The sequence below is a fragment of the Pholcus phalangioides genome, unplaced genomic scaffold, assembly GCF_987345545.1.
Source record: "Pholcus phalangioides strain wild (caught in Gottingen) unplaced genomic scaffold, Ppha-v1.0 ptg000042l_1, whole genome shotgun sequence".
Classification (NCBI taxonomy): Eukaryota; Metazoa; Arthropoda; class Arachnida; order Araneae; family Pholcidae; genus Pholcus; species Pholcus phalangioides.
This window is the reverse complement of record NW_028301628.1, coordinates 13,180,474-13,197,906: the sequence shown is the minus strand read 5'-3', so window position 1 is coordinate 13,197,906 and position 17,433 is coordinate 13,180,474. Positions and strand designations below refer to the sequence as shown.

The following is a 17,433-nucleotide window of genomic DNA, read 5'->3' as shown; positions in this document are numbered from 1 at the left end:
TAAAAAAAAAACTATAATCTCAGAATAAATGATGTCTTTTCAATCACTTTAGGCCCCCTGTTGGTTTTTTTTAAAGATAACAACACTAATAATGTACTTTAAATATGGATATTCTATCCTATAAAATCAAAATACTTCAGCATGGTGGCCCGCAAGTTTCGTTCGAAGTTTGAATTTGACTTGCCATGTCTGGGGAAGGCTGAGGACCCCTGTGCTAAAGTATTTTATAAGGTGAGAGCAATGAAAAAATGTTTTTACGTGATTTCTATATTATGAGTGCAGGTAGAAAATTAGTTTGAGTGACTAATACCGTGCTAAGACCAAACCGAATGTTCTCGAAAAAACTCCATCTTTCAAACTTTCAAAAATTAAATTATAAAATAAGTACAAAAAGTTGTAATTAATCGATTTGATCGGTTTCTGGCACACTTAGCAATTAAAAAAAGAATTCTCTACCATTCTTGAATTTCACCATAAAAAAAAGCCGTTGTTTTTCCGCTTCTCGGTCGACAGCTTTTTGTTCGTTGTAAGCGGCTTTTTTGTGTCCCTTTGTTTTTTTTCTTTTCTTTGCCTTCCGTTGACGCCACCAAGCGTACGAATAACGAACTAAGAAATTGGGCCGACATGTGGCCCGTCGTGCGTACGCAATGAAAAACGTAGTACTACGATGTGTTGAGCGCGAAATAACGAAACCAAGAAAAGACGTTCGAGAAATAGAAAGTTGAGCGATTCTCAAACAGCGCGGATGCAGCAAACGTTTCCTCGACGTTCCTTGCGTTCACGGTTGTGGACTCGGTCAGGACCGGCGTCCAACTAAGTTTTTTTTTATTTTTGCCCAAATTATAAATAACCCATCTATAATTATCTTACTCGCAAAGGATACCAATTATTACAGATTATCATTCCTGTGAGTAATTATTTCCGTTTTTCTTTTTCATGTGTTATTCTATATGTCAGTAATTATTATTTACGTTTTTGTCACTGGCACATGGATGTGAGGGAGACGTAGGTCCCGAACCAGGATTGGCACATTCGAAATTCAGCTCATACACGCGAATGAAACATGAACTGCTAAAATTCTTAAAATTTCATGAATATTTTCATTAGATTGTCTTCGTTAGAGACGGTTTCTGGGAAATGGAAACGTTTGAGTACCTTTACATGTTTGAATCACCCTCATGGGATATTCGTCCACAGAATATATAAATATATAAAATTTCACGTTTTTACGAGAGTCTCTATCACAAAAGCTGTCAAGTAGATAATTTTTTAGGGAGTAGAATAAATTATTATGTTTAATAAATTATTATGTTTAATAAATTAATTGTTTTCTAGAAAAATAACTTCTACTTCGCCCAAGGTTTAATTGAAATTTAAAGATAATTTGGAAATTAATTTTCAAGTTTCATTTTTAAATGAAATAATTTTTGGAAATCAATGAGTGCCTCAAGTGAAAAGCAATTTTCAATGTTTTTTAGTCACTGAAAAAAAAAACTTCACGGCTTTTAGGCATGCTACAAGGTAGTGTGATAGTTCCACTGCTGTCAAGGGGCAAATATAATCGACGTGCAATAATTCTATTATTTTCAGACTGTTACAAGGTAGTGCAACAGCTCTATTCCTTTCAGGTATGTTGCATGACAGTTCAATAGTTCCACCACTTTTAGGACTTTTGTAGGGTAGTGCAATAGCTCCGCTCCTTTCAAAAATGTTACAAGGTAGTACAACAGCTATACCGGTTAAAGTAATAGTGTATGAAACGATATTTCTGACTGCGAGAGCAACCAATGCATTTTGTATGTATCTATAATTCCTAAATTATGTTTATGAATTGCATTCAGCGAATATTATTTTATTTGAATTTATTGATTTAAAAATAAATTCAGTGATTCGGTTCCATATGTGTGTCTCCGAGATAGCTGATTTTTGTTCAAATACCTGTATCGTAGTTCATATAAACCAAGTTTCGTTTCTCAGATTACTTGAGAATTAATCAAATATCAATTGATTGTTTTGACGAGAAAACACACAGCTTTTTCTTGTACGTGCGTATTTTATGATTTATTCGAAACACAGTCTTCTTTCCGATGCACACAGGGAGCTTGAAGCACCGTTCCAAACCATTATCTAGAACATTGATTTTGAGTCTATCGCATGTGTTAATATAAAAACTGCATTATCAACGAAATAATTAAAAACAAATCTTATTTGATTATTTTTATTGGAAGAATTTTGACACCGTTAGAGCTTGCTTGCATATTGTGCTTTTAAAACAATCGTTATTGCTGAATAATGCATTTCTGATTCCTTGAAAATCACGATTTCTGTCTGAATCTTGGCGCTGACCCTGTTGAATGTTGGCGAGAACTTTTAAGAGAAAATTTAACTTAAAAGAGAAATTATTAAAGACATTTAATAATTTCGAGGTTTTCCGATTCATTTAATTATGCTATTTTGTTTAATGACAGCAATTTCACAATGTTACGCATGGCATTCTTGAATTGAACTAAAAAAAAATTACATACGTTTTTATAAGACCTGACTACTCCTTGATAGATCGTTATAAAAATGACGACCATTATCATAAAAGAAAAGGATAAATTGGAGACACTTTTTTTTTTACTTAGCTTCATAAGCTGAAATTTCACTTCTATCATTACATTATTTTCTGCTCTTTTATGCTTTCATTTCACGAAAATGACGTAATCGAATATAAGAAACATATACTATGCATCTTATATGCCATTAATATATCAATTGAGTATAAAATCGAGATCGTTTATTCCGAAATCTTTTCGTCTTGGTCTCGTTTCCATAAAATAAAACTTCGAGTTAAACTGACACATATTTTTGTATAACTAATTTAAAACTGCAAGAGATTTAAAATGTTTTTGTGTTATAAATTGGCATTATAGTAAGGAGTTGTAATTCAACGAGGAAAAATAAGGAAAGGAAGGTATATTTAAGGGTGGAATTTAATTTTTTTTCTATATGATATCTTTTGAAGATATGAATTTCATTGCTAGGCACATTAAATTACATGTCAGTTCTTGTACGACCTACATCAGACCGGGAAGCAAGAAAGCATCCCATTTCGCACAGCTGCCGATGCAAGTGCGCAAATGTTTTCGGATTGGGCAACCGCCTGTGAGGAAAACGCTCACCGTACATTCGTGCTGCCTCTGTGGATTTTCCGTTTGCAGCTCCGTAAACGAAATGCATTTCTGCTTTTTTCAGTATTGCTAAAGTGCGCCATTATCCCGTACGTTACAACTGTTAGAACGGTTGCACGCTGGAATACATTTACAGGGCTGGCATTCACGCTTTTTATTCACTGTGACGCAGATTTGCATACGGTTTCTTCTTCAGGTTACATTTTCATGCATGGTGCTCTTTTCCTCAACTTTCAACAGGAATGCCGTTTTAACGTTTGCGGAGCGGCCGTTTCATATTACACCATGCATTCTTTGATGACTGTATACGAACGACGAACGCGCCGTTATATACGGAAAACGCAAGGTTTCAATTACAATAAAACGTTTATTTAGACATGACCAACGGTACGACCGACTCGAACCGATACAAAAAACATCTTCCACAAAAGGCGTGAAAAGTAGCATCGATAATAATTGTGTAAGCGGTGCCATCTAGGGGCGATACAGAGAAAAATAATATAATACGAAATACTAGAGTTATATATGTTACACGGCTTGGTAAAAGCCCGAAATGAATACGTTTTCAAGAGTATTTCGGGCTTTTACCAACTCGACTTGGTAAAACCTAGGATTTACCGGGCTTTTACCGTAACATATACATACTCAAACATACCCCCACCCTATGAAAAATATATGCATGGTGTTATATTATTCTTGATACATGGGTAGAACACAAATCTTACTTGTTGATTAACAAGTTATAGCAATATCTTTTGAAAATACCCTAAAAGTTCGAGAAGTGCCTAACCTACTATACCATCTTAAATAAATTTCGTGGAGTTATCACTGTAAATATGTTTAGTAGAACCTCCCCGTGAACAAAACCGTTGAGGGGTCACAATGAATGCACTGGGTATATATAAGATCATCGACAACTTCGATATGAACAATTTTCGGGGCAAAACATACAAAAACAGCAATATATTCCGTCGTTGAAACAGATCCGCGACCTCTGTGTTGTTTTATGTTGACAGGCCCTGCCAAGTCAACTCCAAAAACTGAAACGGTTCAAAGAGGAATATATTACAAACGGCCTCCCACCCGTAAGATAATATCACCACAACTTTCAACGGATGCATTTTCGGAAGAGACATACTGAGAAATATGTTCAACGGTTACACTTATCAAAGTTAAAATGAGCTAATTTAAGCGAATCAGCATAAGAATTCATTTCTTCCAAACGAACAAACTCAGTAGGCAATGGAGCTGTTAACTTTCTCAAGATATACGAATCAATATAATGAATATGATCATGGGTAGAATATAATTTCAAGTTCACTAACCCTCTAGTGATACCGACGTCAACAGCTACTACTCCTTTCACAGTAAAGCGGGCATTTTTGCGGGGAATGCTCAATGCTTGAATACATGCCTCACTAGTAAAAGACCATTGAGAGCCCGTGTCGAGAAGTGCACGGATAATGTGACGATTACCCGACGTATCCTAGCCGCACGCTTGAGCCGCAGGTAATAGAGTACAGAACGAAACATTAGCGGGAACATTTGATCGAAACACTGTGGGATCATGCACCTCAGACTCGGTAGATACAGGCACATCTGATAACGCAGCGGTAACACTAGTGGAAACAATTTCGCGCAGAGTAGAATGATGCCGCTGATCACATCGCGAACGCCTAAACAGCGACAAGCATTAATAAATCTTGTGAGAGCTGGATAACCAGTTGAAACATAACTGTTTCTTCATCTCGGCCACTGACCAAGAATTGAATATTTGACACTTATGTAGTATGTGAGATCCGTTGAATAATGGGCACCTCTTGATGGTACCACTAGGTGACGATGTTGATTTCTGTGGCACTTTGATTCCGCTTGCTGACCTTCCAGAGCAGCGGATCTTGAATTGAGAAACTCGATGAAGTTTCCGAACTTTAGAAAATCTTGTTCTGCTGTCTTTTGAGTCAAAAGCTATCGCGTTTCAGGATCAATCTTCTCAAGCAAGATTTGAATGAGCCAAGGGTCCAGAGTAACAGCTTCATCACAAATGACACGCGAACTTCGAATAATCTAATCCGAAGTATTGTCAATGTGTCTCGGTTCTGGTTCATCAGGAGTAGAAACTGGTTGCTGTTCGAGGAACGTCTTATCGGGGACGAAATTATGACCTTCTTCCGATCAAAAGGAAGCAATAATTTTTCTCATGCCTCTATGTATTTGGTCTCTGACACTGGTATGTGTTTGATCAGTGACGCTGCATCACCCTCCAAGAGGCCCTTCAAGTAGCTGAACTTCTGATAGTACGTCAAATGCTCGTTTTTGTGAATCATCGACTTGTAAAGGTCCTCAAAACTGCTCCAATTTATATACGACCCCTCGAATGACGGAATGTTTATGCGAGGCAAATAAATGTCTCTTACTTCAGTAGAAGATGGTGAACATGCCATCAACTGCAAAAGCACTCGTTGCTGTTCCTCCAGCTGCAGCAGAATTCTTTGAGTATGGGTGTCCGCGTCGGAAAGTTATATACATAGTCAAACAATGACAATTGTTTGTATTGGTGTGTACTATCAGCTCTCTTAAAGTTTTCCCCACATTTTCTGAATCACCCTGTATAGCTATTTGTCATATTTTATTTTACTATTTTTTCAAAAGGTTTCTTTTAATTTCTCAATTTTCTTAAGAAACTTTTCTTTCTTATTCGTCTCTAACATTGCGTTGTTTATGAGCAAAGTTCACATAAAAACAGTATTCGGGAGAACCGGAAGACATATTACAGTAACTCGTCGAGTCACTTGTTGTACGATGCCTTCCTTATTCGCTCCTCAAAGTCACACTCGTAACATGAAAGCATCGTATATCTTTAATCAAACTTCTCCACATAAAATAATAAAGATTATGTGAAGAATCAAAAGAAAAGTGAAGAATGAAAAATAACTCTAATTCTTTTTTGAATAACCGTGGAATATTGGTATACAAATCAATTGGCATCGTTTAGTACATGCTTACAAGATGAATACAGTCATAATGGTCCGATAATGCTGCCGAACCGCATTTCTCGTACTCAATATTCTCGTTTGTCAAATTTCTTCTCAACCTAAAGCTTTTTTTAGCAAACATATTTTTTGCTCGTAAGTTTAAAAACAATAGGCTACTCTCTAAGTCAGAGCAATCGTAAGTCGAGTTACCACTGTATTTCATATGCGGTTATATATTCTATATAATTTTTCTATCTATCACACGTTCACCTATTTCGGCTTTAACGAAATTATTCTGGATTATACCTAAAATGGTAATTTATTTTCCCCTATTGTATGCAAACTTTTCTACGATATGAAGTAAAACTCGGTTACAACGACATCGGTCGTAACGGCACCTCGACTATAACGTCAATAACTGGCGGTCCCGATTGATTTTCATGAAGAAATAATCCGAGCTAATCTCGGATGAGACTAGCTTATGAAGTCCATGAAAACGCAAGGACCTCGGATGTAACTGAACTTTTCACGCTTTTCTTCCGTTTTTATGAAGCTTCCTAAGAAATTCCTAGAATTAGATCTCATTTATATTTAGGGAATGTTTGCCTGTTGTCTTGTCGATACCGAATGATTAAAGATTAAAAAATATATATATTTTCCCACTTAAATCGGTAATGGAGAGAATTTGCATTTCCTTTATAAATTATATTAAGTATCGACTACATATCTGAGGAAAAATTATTCATCTGACTTTATTTTTGTCACATCCCTTTTTCAGACTCTAGTGCAACAAATGTGTGGACTTTTTTCACTGTATAATGATTTCCTTTTATTGCCCTGACTTGAAAAGTTGTGCAAATCTCAATCAATAGGGTGAATATGAACTTTGAGGCTTCTCAGAGGGCAGCACTTGAAGTTGAACTTTCATGGGGGCTTTTAAGATGGCTTCCAGGTGAAAGTGACTCCGGGAAATGTGTGATTTATTACATAAAATTTATCAATACAATTCTGTAAAAAATTGTATGTGAAGATTAATATATCCTGCACCATCTTGGCTGAAAAACATTTGAATGAAGTGAGTCATTTCTTCACAAACAAAATTTAAAATTTCAAAATATTGAAAAATAAAGACTTTCTGACATTTGTTTTTAATGCATTTTTTGAGTATCAAAAATGCAAAAAACATTTTTAAAATTCCAAAAAATGAATACTAGGGTCTGAAAGGGATAAGACAATTTTTTTTTCGTGCAATAACTTTCAATTTACTGCAGACTTGGTGTAGTCTGCTTTTTACTGCCTAACTTCATTTCCCACTAAGGGTTATTTTTCACCATGATCAACAATTTCGCCGACGATTGGTAACATTTTTGGCAAGAGTTGGTGATTTCAATTTAATGTATTTTTCTTGCTTAACCCTTTAAGCTGCGCAGCAAAAATCACTAAACCGCTTATGGAAAAGGTCATATCTTTTTTTTTTTTTTTTTTATGAATTAGACTTCCTTTTGAATTTCAGTAGGTGTGAACTAAGGAGTATAAGAAAAAGTGTTCAACTGAGAAATCACCTTTACGAAATATCTCGGCTTGCAAATGCTAAAATGAGGCTTTTAAGGAGACGAGATATCTCGTTAATGCCGCTTAAAGTATTCTAATACGTCACCTTAATCATAGTTAAATAAAAACTCCACGTATAGTATTTGATTGTATCTGACTATAGCCTACTCAAAAATATTATTAGTCACTTTAACGTACAAGCTTTTGGCAAGAAATTGGCAAGAAAGACGAATCGGCGATAAGTATGGTAACCTCGTGCTAAGGTAACCGCACGTTAGAAAAGGGGGGGGGGAGAAAAAATATGTATAAAATGAAAAAGTATGATAGATAAGGTAGATAAAGAGTTTTTTTTAACTCTCTTCTTACATGTTTGGTAGAAAGATACATTATTATGTGTGGAAAAAAAATCATTTACAGAAATATAGAAAGCAAAGACGGAAGAAAAGCAACTTCCGTAGATAACAGGGTTACAATAAAGCTTCCCGATGGTGATGTGAGAGAGAGAGGGAGAGCAAAGAAAACACAGACAATTTGCTTGAATTTATTCCACTGGACGTAATATCACCAGTCCGTGTATGTGAAGAGGTTAAATTTGAAAAATTACAATTTTCATACTTAGACGGACTTGAAAACGCCAACCTCAGTTATAACGACAAAATTTTATAAAATCTGCGATGTCGTTATATCCGAGTTAGACTGTAATTGAGTAGTAGATTACTAGATCCACATACCAAAGAAAAATTAAACTAAATATTGTCTTTTGATATGGGGGTATGAAATGTTAATATCGGCGCATTAATATCCAGTGTCCCAGGTGAAGTGATTAGTTGATATTAGCGCGACCTTCGGTGGTGTTAGCGATGTTAGCGAGTGTTGTTCACCTCGTCGGTCGATACGATTAACGACCTGATTCAAGTCATGCGGAACAGCTTGTTGTCAGTTGATCGTTTTAATGTATGTAGACACAGTCAGCAGAAATAGGAAACGACCGAAAAAAATATAATTTGGATTTTTTTTCCCGATAGATTGTACCGATATAAATGCATATATATTTCCTGTGTTTGTATTCAATTTGAAAATAAAATAATGGGTAAAATTAGTGGAATTTGCTGTTTTCCGTAGAGCAATTTCTAAAACGTGTTACCAACAAACAAACGTAATGACAATCTAATGAAATACAGGAATTGAGAATAGATATTTGTGATAATAATATAACTGAGAAATTATCATTTGAGATAGAGATTCGAATTTGGTTAGATATATAAAAAATATGGCAAAGGGAGGAGGGGATTTCTACGTGGTTCAACATTTCGATAAATGCAAGCGATCTCCCTCTTCCCCCAATTGTGTTATGCCACGTGTCTTTCCAAGTGTTTTTCAACCTGCGGTCAGTGGACCCTTGAGGGTCCATGAGTACCTTGTAAGGAATCCGCGGGATCATGTTAATTTTATTTTATTGCATGAAAGGCAGACACACTTTGTGCTGTGAAATTGGAACTTATTACACTTCAATCTTTTATTATATGCAAATAATGTGGCCTCAACTTTATCAAAATCAGAACATAAGCTGACTTTAATCCTTGCAGTTTATCTGACACGTTATGTGACAGGTTATATTACATGGGGGGTTATAAAAACATGTTTTCAGAAGAATAAAACTTACAAGATGTTTGGGTTTGTTTATACCGAAGAAAAAGAGGGTTTTTAAATGGGAGGTACCTCGTAATTGCCGCTGAGAGAATTAAAAAAATTGCATATTTAAGCGTTAAATTAAAAAAATTGCATATTTAAGCGTTAAATTAAAAAAATTGCATATTTAAGCGTTAATCTAGAAGTTTCTTACGTTTTGGTACAAGCGGAAACCTAATCAAATTGAATGTTACTACAATATAGATATATTTATCTCACCAAACGATTCAGTTTTTTTACAGCTTCGATAATGTGGAACCAAACGTAAACAAACAACCCAGAGATTCGCGGAGCACCAATTGGAAATCCATGCCCTGGTGAAATCGTTTGGAGCCCAAATAACAGAAAGAGAAAGACTTGTGAGAAATAGGCAATCGTTTGAAGAATATTTTTATTGATTTTTCAAAGCCTATTTGAAATAGAATCAGAGCATTCATTGAGTGTAGATTGATTGTCGAAGTAGTCGAACGATAGATCGTTTAGATGAAAAATGGTTTTATGGGCGAGAAATGTTCCTTTAGGGGACGAAATTCGATATTCGAAAATATACGAGTAGGGCTACCCTTCTAGTCCTTTGTTTCGCTGTTAATTACCCTGTCAGCTGTCAATTAATCAACTTTCGAAAGGGCAGTTTAACGGATGAAAATCTCCTTAAAAACCTTTCGAAGTTAATTGAGATGCATTTTCATGTAATATATTTTTAAGTATTACAAAATAAATTATGTATATGCATATATCTATTATGTATTTATTGCATAATATATCAGCTGGCGTACAAGGGATAATAATGGGTGTCTTGAAAATTGCCATTCTTTTTTTGTGCCCCGTAAGAGAGTTTACGGGAAGGTCAGAACAAAACGCTATTTCTCGATTAGAGAATTATTTCTATATTTTCATTAGCACATGAAGTGGCTAAATTTTCCCCATACTGACTTCCGAATTTAACTCTTTCGCAACATAAGGGGCTGTTCAAGTACGTCAGTAGATTAGACCCCTCCCCCGTCAGCAAAAATTAACAGAACTCCACCCCCCCCCCGTGTCAGCCAAAATTTCATCAGCTCTGCCCCCCCCCCCCCAACATATATTCAGATCGTACGCGGCGGGAGGGGGACGCCCCTTCTTTGTGCCCCAGACGATCAAAAATTTATTTTTTGATGCAAAAACTATTTAAACAAAATTAAATTATCAAAATAAAATACCTTTATATGTTGTTATAATCAATTTCTTTTAATTTCGATGCTATTTGAAAAGGCTAAGAAGTCAAAATTTTGCAACCCGCTTTCTAAGCCACATATGCTAAATCCATAGCCTGCGGACCGACCGAATGGGGACCTCGGGAATTATCTAATGAGGCCCGGCACCTCAAACTAATTTTGTAAAGGAGAACTAAGTGATACATTTACAGATCGCTTAAGTGACCCTTGGCACAATTCCAGAGCATTCAAGTGGCAGGTGGCATATTTTTAGATCCCTTAAGTGACATGTGGAACTGTTTTGGATCACTTGAGCGGCCCACAACACATTTCTAGAATACTTAAGTGGCCCGGACGCATTTCATTTGAAGGGTCCGTGGAACATTTAGAGATAATTAAAGTGGCTTGGGGGGAGGGCTCTATACAGGCCTTATCAATACGAAGAATATTAGTTCAAATGCCCACAAACTAGGGAAATGTTTTTCTTGTTTTTGGCACGCCGAGTAAGATGCCATTACGGATATTTCATATTTTTATAAAGGGTGATTGATGACATCATTCTAACTCCCCCCCCCCCCCCCGTTTCATCAAAAGTCATCAAACCAAAAAAAGAAAAGAAAAAAGCAAAAAAACACAAAAATAATTAACCCTGTCAGACCGTGATTCCACAAATGTGTGGGTTGCTTTTTCTCTCTACAGAATTATTTTTTTTTAAATCTCAGGGAGTTTTAAGCCCTGACTTAGAAGATTGTGTAAGTTTTGAGTTAGAAATATGGTAAATATGAACTTTGGGGGCTTTTATCAGCGGGCAGAACTGAAGTTGAACTTTCAATGGGTTTTCAAGATGGCTTCCAGGAGAAAGTGCCTCAGGGAAAAAGTGTGATTTATTACATAAAATTTAGCAATAAAATTCTGAAAAAATTGTATGTGAAGATGGGTAGGTACCCTGTATCATCTTGGCTGAAAAAGTTTGAACGCAATAGCTTTCAATTTTTGTGCAATAGCTTTCAATTTGCTGCAGACTTAGGTAGAACCTGCTTTACTTTTTGGCCTGACTTTACTCTCAACATTACACAAAGGTGTAATAAACGCAATAAACTCTTTTACGGGTGTGAAACATCTAACTGAATTGTATTAATTAATATATATATATATTATATATAAATATATATATAATATATATTCTCAGCCACCTCGTTGGGCATTTTGCCTGTTGTGGCGTTGTATTTGTATAAACTATTTGTCCCACATTTGTGCCATCCTCTGATAATCGTAAAGTAGTTATACAGCCTCTTTATACTTCAAAATACCAACACTCAACAAGGTATGTAAGGGAGGATGCGGGGGTTAGAAAGTCGATGATACTTTGAAGTACCGCCAGTACAGAAAGGGTTAAGAAATTAGTCACAGGTTGTATTCACATTCCTATGATCGCGTATTGGAAAGGATTTCCATTTCATTCATTCTACTCATTAAATTTATTTCCAAGTAAATTTATAATATCACATTTCATAACACATATTTCACACACATTTCATAAATAAAGTCTATCTACAAGCTCTACCTAATTCTGAAAGTAGTCTCACTTCTTATGCCATATTTCACTTAAATTCTTGAGATTTCTGTTACTGCACAGATTTTTGCACCCTTTTTCCGGAATCACTTACCGTGGTTTCCATTTTAGTTGACTCTCACAAGAATATCCCACGGTCACGGGGAAAGGTGGCACATGGTCCCCTGACTTAGAGCAGCCACATTTCCTAATAACCCTTTCAGATCCGAGCATTCAGTTTTTGAAATTTTGAAAATACCTTTACATTTCTGATACTAAAAAAATGCATCAGAAACACAAATGTCAGTGAATCTTTATTTTTCAATTTTTTTCTCTTTCAACTATTCATTTTTTTGTGAATATATATAATTCCCTTCGTTACAATTTTTTTTCAGCCAAGATGATGCAGGTTTTTTTCGCCTTAATGCGCAATTTTCTTCAGAATTATATTGCGAAATTTTATTTAATAAATTAAACTTTTCCGGGAGACACTTTCTCCTGGAAGCCATCTTGAAAAAAAACCCGATGATTCAAGTGCTGCCCTCTGATGACTGCTCTCAAAGTTTATATTGACCATATTTCTAACTCAAAACTTACAGAATTCTTTAAGTCAGTGCTTAACTTCCTGAGGTCAAAAAAAAATAATTCTACAGTGAGAAAAGGCATCGCACACATTTGTGGCACTAAGTGTGAGATGAAGGGATAACATGGGGCTGAAAGGGATATATGTCCAATACTTTGAACAATGACCGTTATGAACAGCTATAACTTTATTCTAAATGTCCCCTTATGTTCCTATGTGCCAGGAGGTAATGCGTGGCTTCAGTGGTGCAACACGATCTCTTCAACCCCCTCCCCCTCCTTTTTTCTTGCCGTGTTAATAGCATCATGGACAAACCAAGGGCAAACCGATTTTTCTGAGGTTTGCCTTACTTAACTAAAAATACCTACCTACCAATTTACATACTTACTCTCAAACATTTTAATTAGATCTAATTGCCACTTAAAGGCCCTTTTTACACTTGAGGCCCCCGGTCCGTGCCAATTATGGCTGGTCCTATGCGTTTAGACGGTATTGCCCCTTTTCCTTAAATATGAAGTGGGTATGAATCGACTCCTGCAGTTTATTCAGAGATCCATTAACCTTAAAAAAACATGAATAATATTTTAACAATGAAATCCTTGCGTTGGTAATTAACAATTCCTATTAAGTAACAGATTAAATAGCAAATTTAAAGGAATAACTTTGAAATTGATATTCGATCGGAGGGCGTTTATTTTCAACTTTAAATTCTTCGTGAAGTGTACGTACAATGGAAGTAGCTACTGGATGGTATATATAAAACAAGGATCGTGATGAGGGTACGACCTATTACACGGTGTTCGAATCCTCGCAATAAATAATGTATAATAACCGGGTGTATGATGATGATAATAATGATGGGGTGGGGGAGATGACCTTATAATTGATTGTTAAATCGGGGCACAAAACTTCGGGGCATAAAAGTTATGAACGGACGTGTGAAGAGCTACAAATTGTTCTTCGCCTTATTACGTTTTTTGAACAGTTAAGGAAAAAAAAGGAAGTCGAATGTGATACATTTTAGATGATGTTAAAGCACCATTTGTTGTTGTTGCGTGTTTGTAGTGGAGGGAATATTAATTAAGTAGCGTGTGTGTGTATTTATTATCGATTTCATTTCACCGTAATCAGCTCTGATAAAATTTTCTTTTGTTTGGGAACAATGGAGAACAGTGCAAATCTGTTATTACTCGGAGAGTTTTTTCAATTAACGTCTCGATCACGATTGACAAAAAAAATCATTGAAAGACCTGAAAGACCATCTTATACTGCATTAGATATACCATTTAAACTTGGACCGTTTGGCAACTTCTTAAAACGAGTGCGTTAATATTTTTCCTCTATGCGCAGTGCCTTTCGGTAACCCTTGTAATCCATACATAGGCGTCAGAAGTGTTTCAGACCAGTGTTATTCAGTGTTTCAGTGTTGTTCTTTTTACGATTGCGGACCAGTGGAAGTAGAGCAGAAATAATTTTCGGACCGGGGAAAAATTTAAAATAAAATAGGAGAAATGATTTGAGGACTATCATAATATATCCTTTCTTGCTTACCGGGGGAATAACGCTGTAATAACTTTACAGGGATGACGTCCGCGCATTTTATTCACTATGACGTAGATTTGCGTATTGTTTCCTCTTCTTCCCCAGGTTACACTTGCATGCATGGTATTCGTTTTCTCCTGATAAATTTCAACAGGAATGCCGTTTGCGGAGCGGCCGCAATCGCAAAGCGTTTGCGATTCATGTTAGACCATGCATTCTTTAATGACAATTGTTTTTATTGGTGGTTAAAAGTTTTTCCTATCTTTTCTGAATCGTCCTGTAGAGACGGTGTAGTATTTAATAAATCTATAATTATGTAGCGGCTGTATATAGATTGAGGGATATGCTTACCGGCAGGGAAATTTCCATGGACCGGTGGTTGAAGAACATTTTTTCAGACCATTGTGTGCTCAGTTTGATATCCTATGCGAGAAATTTAAATTTATGCAATGTTGTTCACCCCGGCAAAAAAGAAAATTGATCACCCACAACACACCTGGCTTCTATACTACTGACTTCATATCACTCAGGCGTTCTCCACACGTGAAGCGAAGCTCGTCATTCGGTTCGAGAAAAATATCTCAACGGCGGGGATCTATCGATAGGTCTGTGAAGTGAATGTTCATCAATCTTGCCTGCAATTATGAATGCCGTGAGTGACATAGCGAAATTCGTAAACGTGTAAATGGTCGGTACGAACGATGAACCTCCGTCATCTAGTATGGTGGAAGGTTGTATGTCTACGGTCGAAATCGGATTGATTATGCGTGTGTGGAGAAAGAAGTCCATTTTATTTTATTATTACTCCCACAGTCAAAGCGAGGAGCATGTGTTGACGCACCTTTACATACGGCCAGCCCGTTCATGGTTCATCATTCACATTCTTCCGGCCTTCCTTAAACGATCTCAGATGGTTATGAACTTCATCATTATTCATTGCATTCCGTACCAAACACGAAATCTCTGCCGGTGTCACATTTATTGCGTCATTATTAAACTATCACATACAAACAGTTTTTTAACTGTATAACTTTTCTCGTACGGAGCAGCATCGAACAGGGAATCTTATAGTCTTAAAGTCTTAAAGACTCTGTACGCCCTGAGAAAATGTACCTACCTTAGTCGGTCAGTCAGTACGTGTTTGACAGTTGACTGTTTTTTTCTCGATAAGTCAAATTTTTTTCCTTTTACACTCACGTGCACTGACACAAACAATACGCCGGATGCTACTAGAGTCACCGATTTGGGAATTCTCATTGACGAGCGACTTAAGTTTTCTGAACATTGTTCAGCGGTTGTCAAAAAAGCGAATAGAATGCTTGGTCTCATTTTCAAAAGGTCTCTTCGCGTTCTCCTAAAGTCATTCTTCGGCTTTTTCGAGGCTTAGTTCGTCCTGGACTGGAGTATGCTGTAAGGTTTTGGAGACCATACCTACAGAGGGACATAGACTTGGTTGAAGGGGTGCAGAGAAGAGCTACGCGTGTCCTTATTGGCACACAGGGCTTGAGTTATGAAGAGAGACTTCATTTTTTGAATATGTTTTCATTGGATGAACGCAGGTGTCGAGGAGATATGATCGAAGTGTTCAAAATTTTCAATGGGATGGATAGGATGGACCATGAACTTTTAGTACACCGCCAATCGACTGCTTTTAAAAGGGGACACCAGTATCGATTGGTGAGGGACAATGCAAGGTTATGGTGCCGCAGGGAATTTTTCTCTAATAGGGTTGTTAATAAATGGAATAGCTTACCCCCGGAGGTAGTAAATTGTAACACAATTGACACGTTTAAAAAGAAGTACGATAAACATGTTGGGGTAAATCGAGAAGCTATCCATTCTTAGAATAAGACAACCATAAGTATTCTATATGGGCATTGTATAATATTTTATCATGTGTATATATTGTTTATAATTTGTGTTAATTGCATTTTTAATGGGGTTGCTGTATTTTTTAAATATATGACATCCATATTTTTATGGGCATCTTTTTATCAGCCACCTCGTTGGGCATTTTGCCTGTTGTGGTGTTGTATTTGTATTTGTCTTTCACTTTACATGTTATCTCCACGAGACAGCAAAGTAAGTCCGCTGTTGGCCCGGGAAGATAATTTTAATTCTGGTCTGATTTAGGAGGAAAAATCGTTGAAAATATCATATTAGCGAGAAACTTTAACACTGTCTCCATAGGAGAAATATTGGTGCCGAAGGGGTTTTTATCCGATTAAGCGGGGGCAAACTGTATCTCGTCCCTGAGCGTTAAGGGGGTTAATAGCTTCATTAGGATAGCTTCTTATAAGATATCATTAATGAAGGCTGAAATTTTGATGTCTTTTGTATCCTTACTTAAGTTAGATCTCCAAATAGCTTCAGACATGACGAGTTTTTTCATTAATTTATCAAGGGATTTCGTTGCCTCAGACTTCCCTGTTATACATCATTATTAAAATAATTTGGCATTTTTAAAACGCGTCAGATCTAGGCCAGTCATTGTACTATATACTGTATTATGTAATTTATAGAGTGATTTTCTCCACTCTAAGTATCTTATATAATTACTCACTTTTTTTTATGTGTATACATACACGGAGCAAATCTAATGTATAGCGATACATTTTCGTCGGGATGGAGACGGTTTTGTGCTAGAGCTATTTGCTATACCATCCATAATTGGAGGTTCAATTAAAACTTGTTACAGAGTATGTCCAGTGATAAATCATTAATCGCGCAGAACAACCATAACTTTTTCTAGAGCAGAAACTCGATGCGTCATTTTTTTACAGAGGCGTTATAATCGCATGCACGACTTGGCTGAGGGAATCTCGAATAGAGAGAATTATTAGCGATTTTTGCTGGAGGGAAGGCTCTGGGGGCCTTCCACTTTGTCATATAACCATGATTGCATTATATTTGCTCTCTCTATTATTATCTTATTATATCTGACCATCACGCTTCGAAACGCGCATTGTTTCATTAGGAGGATAACAACAATTAAGGAAAAGAGAACGTGCTTTTCTTTTTCTGAACGGAAAAACGTTTTTGTCTACATGATCAGCAATACCTTTCATCTTTTTTTACGCGATGGCCCGTTTCTTTATGCGAAGTCCGTGTCCGCTATTAATAGAATAGAATTAATAGACTGCTGATTTGAATAAATAGTGTCGTTATGTGTTTA

General features: G+C 36.4%; 1 protein-coding gene across 1 annotated transcript in view; it reads left to right on the top strand.

The window, feature by feature from the left end:
• The first annotated feature begins 682 nt into the window (after positions 1–682).
• Positions 683–17,433, top strand: part of LOC149064495 (uncharacterized) — a 137,678-nt gene continuing 120,927 nt past the window's right edge. The window contains exon 1 of the mRNA XM_089255145.1: positions 683–907. The gene's annotated coding sequence lies outside the window, so the exon portion shown is untranslated. The remainder of the gene's footprint in view (positions 908–17,433) is intronic.